Raw genomic sequence first — 9,776 nt, 5'->3', positions numbered from 1 at the left:
CCCACATGCAGCCTCTTCACCCCCTCCTGCCCCTCTCCCTCCTCCCTTAACTTTGGTCCATGCCAGCAGGCTCCATCCCTACTGCAGCCTGAGGCACTGAGCATGGTTTCTGCGTGGCTCCAAAGCAGTAGTGCACAACCCACAGCTGCTTTGGGGCCAGGACTGAAGCTGTACCTAGTGCTCCAGCCTGCAGCATGGATGGAGCCTGCTGGCTTGGAGCAAAGGTAAGGGTAGAGGGAAGAAGGAAGCAGAGGCCGGAGAGGAGAGAAAAGAGGGGAGTAGAGAAGGAAGGGAGGCTTGAGTCTGTGGGGGAGCAGGAAGGGGGACAGACATAAACAGGGGACAAACTGTTTGATCTCCCCATATCATCTGCCCCCTACTGCCTAGCACCCTGAAATAGTGGGGGGATGAATTAAAAATGACCCCTCCCCAATAATTAGATTCTATAGATGGAAAATTATAACAATTTTCCATCTATAAAATGTAATTATTGGAGCGGGGGGGTCATCTTAAATTCAGGGTCATCCGAGATTTAAGTAAATATGGTAATAAAGTTTCAAATCACTGTTACTAGAATCATGGGTAACTGTGGTTCCAATATAAACGTAAAAGTGGATTTTCTTAAATGAGCCCCTCAGTACTGGAATAGTGAGCAAGAGGAGTTGTAGGGTTTAGGCACTTTAGCTTTCCTTACCTGTTAATCATTTTTGACTGATTGCTACTTTGATGGGTTCTAATGCTATTACTTATACTAACAAGCTCTGATCTGCATATTGAAATACATCAACCTATACATGAATTGAAATTTGTTCAGCAATACTGCCCTGCCAGCTGACCCTTTATAATGTATTTTGAGAACCTGGGGATGAGCAGTATTTTGTTAGTAACATAAATGCAGTGATTGTACTAATATCTTTATGGATTTTTTTCTGATAAATGAACACATCTTTGTGGGATATTCAACTTGAACCAAGAAATATTCCATTATTAATTTTAAAAATGATAAACTTATCCAATTATTGTTGTCTGACTATACTTCTATTTTTACTTTATTGAACCCTAAGTTTAATAATAGTTTTATTTACATGGAATCTTTCAAACAAAGATCTTGGGGTCTTTACAAATATTTAATACATCTCAAATCAATTTAATATTTAATACAAATATTTAATAAATCTCAAGAGAAGTATTATTAGCTTTATCTATAGATAGGAAAATAGCAACAAAGAAAGATTAAATGACTATGAAAGGTCATATAGACACGCAATTGCTAATCCAAATTCCTCAGTGCACAACTGTTTAGCAAAAGAAAGTAAAGCTGTTGTGGCCAGATGGAATAAGAAATGAGGAAGAGGTTCAATGCAACACCCCAAGATGCCTGTCTGCACTACTCATTTCTTTCCTACATTATTCATGTTAAGAAGCAAAGTAAAGATATAGGCTGGTTGATGTTGGAATAGCTGACTATTTAAACTGATCTATTCTTTATAACTTTGGTCACCTGTTCCATCCCTTATAATCTGAGTTTATAAAAGGTGCTCCATGTTCCTGATTCTTTGTACATTTTATCACTATAAAGTTATGTTCTCAGTAGTAATTTAACAGAATTACTCAAACATCATCTTTGACTGAAGTTATTCAGATTGTGAAGTTGTTCCTCCCAGAAATGACTGCATCCTGGATACCAGTGGTGATGCGTAGGGGGTGCTTGGGGTGGGGAGGGGAAGAGGGGGCAGGCAGGAGCAGGAAGGGCACCGGTGCAAGCACTTAACCAATAACTGTAGCCGCTCCCAGAAACAGCTGTAGCAACTCCCGGAAGTGGCTGGAGCAATCGACTGTCACAGGATTGGCCGTGAGGGACACCCCCCCAGTCGGTGGGATCAGCTGCAGGGGGGGCCCCCCCAGTTGGTGGGACTGGTTGCAGGGGCGGCATGTACCCCACCTGACTCAGGCAGCACTAGTCACCCACGCTGGATATCACCAGTTTGTTGTAGTTAAAGGCAATGCACTCACCCAGATGTAGCTCTGCGTATTTTCAGTTTTCTCTTGGGCAAACCAAGTGGCTCCACAACAAGTCAAAACAGATTTTTTAAAATTGCATTATTTAGAACCTGATAGGAGAAATTTAAAACATAGGTCCTTAAAGAGACTTCTCAATCAGTCATTTAGAATGTGACTGTTCAGGAAGGGAAAGCAAACGGGAATTAGAAAGAGATTGCTAGAGACTGCAACACTGGCTGCTATGATATAATTTATATAACACCTTAATAGCCTTTATATATAACTTATGTGCACTTTGTCATTTTATTATAGCTGGAGCTAATAGCACTGCCTGTAATAAAGGTCATCTAATATTCCCATTTTAAGATGCCATTTTCAGTTGCTTAGATCTTTGCCAAACTTGACCTCTTTGAGCTCAGACTTCCAATGTTAGAGGTCTGCTTTACTCTGACTTTTTGTTTGTTTGTTTGTTTATTCTGGGAAAAGTTCTGCTAAAATGCTTCATCCATTTTCCAGAATGAGGTTAAGGTCAACATAGGTTGTTTTGCCCAAGATAAATTCCTTACAGCAGCTTCCTTGAAAAAGTCTTATTCCCTGATTCTTTAAAGGAACCAGTGACATGCCTTGTACCGCTTCTGTGAAAAACTGCCCAGATTTGGAAAAGCCTTTGAAAAAAAAATCTCATTTTGCACATGCTCAGTTGAGACTTCTTAGCATTTGAATAATGCTAATATTCTGTGTTCTAGACCATAACTGCAGTGGTTGAGCAGAACTTTCCTTGAAACACCCATCCTGACTGCCTCAGGCTACAGTAGTGCTGAGGACCAGAACTGAGCAGTGGGATAGTGCCTCCCCTTTTGCACTCCTAGCCTTTTTTTAAATATCAGACTTGGAAAAAAATATGTGGTCAAGTAATTAAGGATAATCATAGGAAATAAGGCTGGAATGTCATAAATCCAATCCCCTGTTCAACACAGCATTTTAAAAACGCACACACAAAAAGGAGTTAATTAAGGTTTCACAGACACCCTTATTTCTGATATGACCTATTTTTTAGTGCAAATATTCTTTTAATCTAGATTTTGTAAAATATTATATAGGTTGCTTTTGTTTATAATGGGAAAACAGGAAAAATAAATATTATTCAATTAGACCCCAACCCTACAACAATTGCTTAAAGTTACAACAGGAATTAAGTTCAGGCACTAAAAATCACTGAGACAATTGATAGGGCATGAAATTAAGCACATGCATAAACCTCTGAAGAATCAAGGCTCTAGTTTGTCAAAATTTCATAGGAAGGTTTGTCATTTGTTTACAATCCACTTGATTCAGAGACTTCCTATTTTGAATAATATTGTTCATGTATCTCTGAGGCAGTGTGTGTCAAGAATGCTAATCAAGAGGGAGGTTTCTTAGACAAAATTTATGTAATTTGCCTGAGATTTATTTTATATTTGTTTTTTGCTAGGATCCTGTCATCATTACGTATATCTGTAGTATGCATCCATTGTTTATATGTAATTCAGAATTCATTAAAAATAATTAAGGAGAAATGGTTCATTTCATAATGAACTTGTAATCTACTGCTCTTGAATAGAAGCTATGTGCAAGGAATGTTAAAGCAAGTCCAATTCTTAACTATAATATTTTAGAGATTGGTTTTCAATACTAAGAACATGGCATCATACTATCTGGAAAGACCTGTGTTGTCTTTATACTTCAGAATCACCAAATGAGACATAACAGAATAACAATCAGCTGATCAAAATAAATGCCAGATTAATTAGCATATGCTGAATAGATTTTTCTAAGACGGATATTTGCAAATGCTACAACTACTGCTACAACATTATATTTCCTTTTCATTGCTCCTAGATTCAGAGCTAACCCACAAATATTTGTGATGCAGAAACAATTCCATCTACCTATATATGCAACAGTTTTCAAGAGGATTTAAAACCACAACATATTTTCTAAAGTATAAGCACTTTGGGGCTCTGTTTTGAATAAGCTGGAATGCTTTCAAAGCAGCTAGTAAAATGACTGTCTTATATAAAGGCTTACAAACAAATTCATTCTCTTTCTAAAATTGCATTTCAGTTACACAAAACCAGACAAGTCTGGAACATGCAGATGAGCATCTCAAGGAGTATTTTTAATAATATTTTGCTGTATCTAACTCCAGCAGAGTAATAACCTTTTAAGGTCTTTGCATTTAGAATTGTAGATTGTTCTTATGTACAAGGAAATCAGGCAATGTAATTTTTCCCTTATGTAATTGTTTAAGGAAGATGTGGTTATATCATTATATTTCTCTCATTAGATATGATCCTTTACATCAGAAACAACTGTGTTTTTAACCATGTTAAAAAAAGAAATATTCACTCCACAAGTTCAAAGCACCAGTCTCATATGCTTTTAAGACAAGGAAGGCTCCATCTAGTGTTACTCACTTAATCTAGGAAAAAACAATATGGTAAAACAAATAAGTTTAGAATAATTGCTAAAATTGCCAGGTATATTTCAGAGCAGTTCTAGTAAAATAATCAGATTTTCTGCCCATATGTTCTTATTTGACAGCTTTCTAACCAACCCCCTTGTGGCTCAGTGTCCAAAATCTAAAGCAATGAAACCAGGCAAAAAATAATCTTGAAGGACTTTTTAATTTAAAAAGCCTACTGTTAGCTCCCATAGGAAGTTGGAAGTGTATCACATTCCATAATATAAAACCACTCCTACTTATAACTGTTTTTTGGTTTTAGAGGTGAAATAGGGTAGGAAAAAGCAGTCTGGAAGGATACCATACCAAGCTTTTGGGCTCATAGGGAAAGCCAATGCTTACTAACAGTACTACATTTCAGATTATGTCTTAAAAGCTTCACACTTACCCAGTCTCCTACACGTGGCTCCACAGAAATGGAAGATCACAGCATCTGTTACAAAGAGGTAGAAATAATACCACAGATACTTTTTTTCTTCTTTGGGAAAAGGAGAGGAGTAAGCATGCATATACACACACACACACACACATATGCAGTCTGCCATTCAGAGTAAACAAGGTCAGGGAATATATCACACCAGTCATCTTTGTATATAGTCTGAAATGCAAGTAATATACCATATTTTCTCATATAAAACATTCACCTCTTTTCCAACATTCATGGCCTGGAAGTGGGGGGAGGGGGTGCATTATAAGCAAGAAAATAAAACAGCACTTTCTGCTTCTGCCAAGGAAAAGCAAAAATGATTCTGAAGTACTGTATGTGGGTATTTATAGGTGCTGGCTGTGGACATCTTCTTGCCCCTCATCTTCCTCTTCCAGCCCTGGCAGAGGCTTCTGCTACAAAAGCAAAGGAAAAAAGGGAGAGATCTTTCTTCTTCATTTTCTTCAATCTTTCAAAAACAAGGTACATACCTTATTAAGGGGCATGTTTTATGTAAAAAAACATGGTGTTTCATTTTCAAGTTAACATAAGCCTGTTTCTCCAATCTTTGTTTTCATATTATGCTAGTAATCCTGAAGAGACTAATTTTGAAGGGATTTAATGAGTACTTAAGGCACATTTACATTGCCTCCAGACCTTGTTAAGAGGCAGCATAAAGTATACTAGGCCCAATACCAGGGGTCAGCAACCCTTTGCTGCTGCAAGCTCTGGATCATAGGGAAGTAGGGCTGGAAGAGACCTCATCAGATCATCTAGTCCAGCCCCTGCTCAAGGCAGAATGATCCCCAACTAAACCATCCCAGTCAGCTGTCTAATCTGTTCTTGAAAATTTCCAGGGATGGAGATTCCACAACTTCTCTTGATAGCCTGATTCAATGCTGGACCACCCTCATAGTCAGAATGTTCTTCCTAATCTCCAACCTAAATGTCCTCTGCTGCATTTTCCTACAGCCAAAGAGAAAAGACCATCCCCATCCTCTTTATAATTATCCTAGTTCTTTCAGCTTCTCTTCATAACTCTTGCTTCATAGGCCTCTAATCATTTCTGTCACTCTTCACTGTGTCCACCTCTTTTTTTTAAGTGTAGGGCCCAAAACTGGACACAATACTCCAGGTGAGGCCTCACCAGTCCCAAATGGAGCAGAAGCAGCACTTGCCTTGATTTGCAAAAGACAATCCTATCAATCCAACCCAATGTTGCTGTGGGCATTGTGTGCATGTGTGTGCACACTAGAGAAAGTATGAAATCAATCAGATGAAATGGAACAGGACAAGTGAAAAGTCCTGCACTTGGGACAGAATAATTACATATACAAATATAGACTGGTAAACGATTGGCTAGGCTTGAGTAATGCAGAGAAGGACCCGGGGTTACAGTGGAGCAGCTTATATTCAGCTGAATATGAACCAATTGTGTGCTCTTCGTATGCATGCACACATACATCCTCTAACTGATTACTAAAGACGTTAAACAATGCTAGACCCAGGATGGACCCTAGGGAACCCCTCTTGATACTTCCTCCCAACTAGACATTGAACCATTAATGACTACTCGTTGAGCACAATGATTCAGCTAGTTATGTATTCACCTAGTCTATACTTCCTTAGCTTGTCAATGAAAATGTCATGGAAGATAGCATCAAAAGCTTTTCTGATGTCAAGATATAGCAAGTCCACAGCTCTCCAAGCATTACCTTATCACAGAAGGAAATTGAGTTAGCCAAGCATGATTTGCTCTTCATGAATACATACTGGCTTTTCCTAGTTTCCTTTAGGGGCTTCAAAATAGATTCCTTAAGGAGCTATGATCTTTCCAAGTATTAAGGTTAGATTGACTGGTCTGTAGTTCCCAAGATCCTCCTTTCCCCTTTTCTTAAAGATGGGCATTTTTCCCACATCTGGAACATCAACTAATCTCCATGGTTCTCAAAAAGGATAGTCCATAGCTCTGAAATGACTTCAGCCAATTTCTTCAATTACCCCAGTGTATCCCACCCACCCCTGCTGACTTGACAGTATTTAGCCCCTTGTCCCAGACTGCAAATCTCCCAAGTTCCAAAGATGCCTGCACTTACCCTTTCTGCAGATACCCAGCCACACTAGTGAGGGTAAGTACAGGCACAAGAGAGCAGCAGGAAAGGCTGGGTAGGGGAATACTGTAGATGAAACGAGCAGCAAGGCACAGCTTTGTTTTGCCTGAACCTCTGTGCACCCTTAGACAGAAACTGGACCTTTATGGGCCAGATCCAGACCACAGATTGTTGACCCCTGCTCTACACTGTAAATAGAAGTTCCCTGGCTCAGGTATTTCCAGGTTGGCACTGAAATGCAACTTAGTGCAGTCCAAAAGCAGAACTGCCATGCTCATAATTACAGGACTGAATTCAAATAATATCAAAGTCAAAATTCCACTTGACCCTAAGCAGGCCATTGGGCAAAGTGGGATAAGGCATACTGTTTTTCTGCAGCAAGAGTATGCAAGGGAGTGATGTGGCTGGCATTACGTCTAGTCACCTGTGAATAACCCAGCCTGAATAACAAGGTATTAATTTACAGCTGGGTTGACTGGGGCTGGCCTTTGATGCACATCTCACACTTGTACCTCTAGTTGGCACCTTAAAAATTCTGCTAGTGTGCCCCTTCAGAAAACCACTGGCAATATTTAAGAGCGTAAAATATACCACAAAAGCCAAGTTCTTTTAGAGTCTTGAGCACTGAGGCAATAGTTTCAAAAAAAGTTCTGAAAGTTAAACTCACTCACTAGGTTGATTTCAAAGGGCTGAGCAGTTGGAAGGGTTGAGGTGACTTCACTGGAGGATGCCTGTGAAGCAAGAGCAAAGAGAGGCAATTAGAAGAAGCTTCAAAACAAGTGAGCTGCAGTGGTAGAAACTATTTTTGTAGAAGAACAAGACCATTCAAAAAAGAGAAAAGGATCTTTATTACTCTGATCTTCTCGCTTTACTCCTGTTTCACAACCGTCTTAGAAGAATGTAAGTGATTTTCTTCTTTTACATGTAATTAAACACAAGCCATTTTTTTTTTCTGGCATTTATCTTAGTCTATCACTACTTCTTTTCCAGACCTGAAGGAGGGCACTTTGGGCTTGAAAGGTTGTCCAACTTCTCCCCTAGTTGGTCCTATAAAATACATCACAAAAAAACCCTCACCTTCCTAGACTCTGTAGCTATAACAACACAGCAAACCTATTTCAGTGGAGCAAAGTCATGGAAGTTGACTTAAATGAAAGCAGCCAACATTGACGGCTTCTGAAAATACCACCCAAAGTTTAATGATGGCCTTTCATTTGTACTACCAAAGCTTCAAGTAGACTGGTCAAAATTTCCAAACTGCAACAAGCACCTGTTGACAACTGTAGTTTTACTTTCAGAGTACAGAGATGTACACATGCATATGAACATTTCTTCTCAGGTATGCATTCTGATTGGCTGTGGGTGTCTGATTAGCATAATTCCTATGACAGGTTCTACACACACACACACACACACACACACCCCAGAATGCTGGAAGGACCCTAACGTTGTTAAGCACCCACACCATGTTACATTTCAAATTAAATCAGGCCGACTCCCATAAGCCCTTTTTGGAAATCCCAGCAAAAGCATATAAAAACTCTGAATCTTGGTTGCCCAGCTACCAATATTTACCAGTAATAACACAAACATCTGCCTGGTTCCTATATGGTTATTTCTCAACAAAAGCTTTGTGAGTATATGAACCGCTCTGTGCTAACTGGCTCTACAAACCCTCCGTTCCAATAGCCTCAGTGTCTGCCACCACTGATTCTACCTTAGCTTTTAGTGGACTCCTACAAAAAAGAAAAAAACATGAATCCATAACCCTTAATCCTGCAAATGTCCAACTCATTTCCTCTACCCACTTCTGCCTCTGGTTCTTTTTCCATAAAATCTCTCCCCCAAAACAGATGCAGCAATCCACCCATTACTTTTAAATGCCTCTTTTTCAAAAGAGCTGAGCATCTAGGAGTTTCGTCAAAACCAATGGCGAAAGTCCCCTGCAGGACTATTCTATCAAAAGTTTTTGATAAAGCTGAAGTTCTCAAAAAAAGCTATAAAAAATGACAAGAATAAAAATCAAGTTTAAGAGCAAGTGATTAACTTATAACCAATGGGTTTGGTTTTTTTTGAAGGACAGATCCTTTTAAAGTAGGACAATTGGGATTACGAAGTTTAAAGACAAAGTTTGCATTCTTTAGTTTCAAAGGAACTCTAGTTTCCCAGAGCTAAATTAAAGCATAAATACTCTAGGGGCTGGCTCCAGCAATCAAATGATGGCATCTGAAAAGGAGGAGGAGAAAGTTCCCTATCCAGCCTCTGTGGTTGCAAAAAAAGCTTGAAAACAACTTGACCACAACCAGTGTAGCAACATATCTGAGAAAGACCTGAAAAGAACCCAAAAGTGTAAAAAAAATCTGTTAATCTAAATGTGGTGTTAACTCTCAAATCTGATGCCCTGGGAACCATGCCAACACAGCAACAGACTCATTGCAGTAGTTCACTGGGAGTAGTCCCCCCACGAACACAAGTAGATGGAGAAAATCTGCTTCATTTGGTACCTGTGGACCACACTGTTGCTACCTCTATTTTTTTTTTTTAATAAGAAAAGGAAGATGCTTCTCTTGAGAGGCAGTGGCCATCTACCAGAAGTTCTGGTGCTGTCAAATGGACTGCTGTTCTGCTGCACTTGCCACCCCACCTCTTAAATTTGTGTCCCTGGCACAAGACAATGATAAGGAGCTCCAAGTCATCTCCAGCATATGCTTAGGACAGGACCCACCTCTGGTCCCAT

The 9,776-nt window shown here is 39.4% G+C and overlaps 1 long non-coding RNA gene across 1 annotated transcript; it reads right to left on the bottom strand.

Annotated features, from left to right (window-relative positions):
* Nucleotides 1-3,787: 3,787 nt before the first annotated feature.
* LOC109287279 lies at nucleotides 3,788-8,109 on the bottom strand. The gene is made up of 3 exons (XR_002094811.1): nucleotides 7,711-8,109; nucleotides 5,149-5,344; nucleotides 3,788-4,462 (listed from the first exon to the last, which is right to left on the bottom strand). It is a non-coding gene; the product is annotated as an uncharacterized LOC109287279 (long non-coding RNA).
* Between the last annotated feature and the right edge of the window lie 1,667 nt (nucleotides 8,110-9,776).

Source organism: Gavialis gangeticus, unplaced genomic scaffold (genome assembly GCF_001723915.1).
Source record: "Gavialis gangeticus isolate Ggan-Ray unplaced genomic scaffold, GavGan_comp1, whole genome shotgun sequence".
Taxonomy (NCBI): Eukaryota; Metazoa; Chordata; order Crocodylia; family Gavialidae; genus Gavialis; species Gavialis gangeticus.
This window is presented reverse-complemented; position numbering and strand designations above follow the sequence as displayed.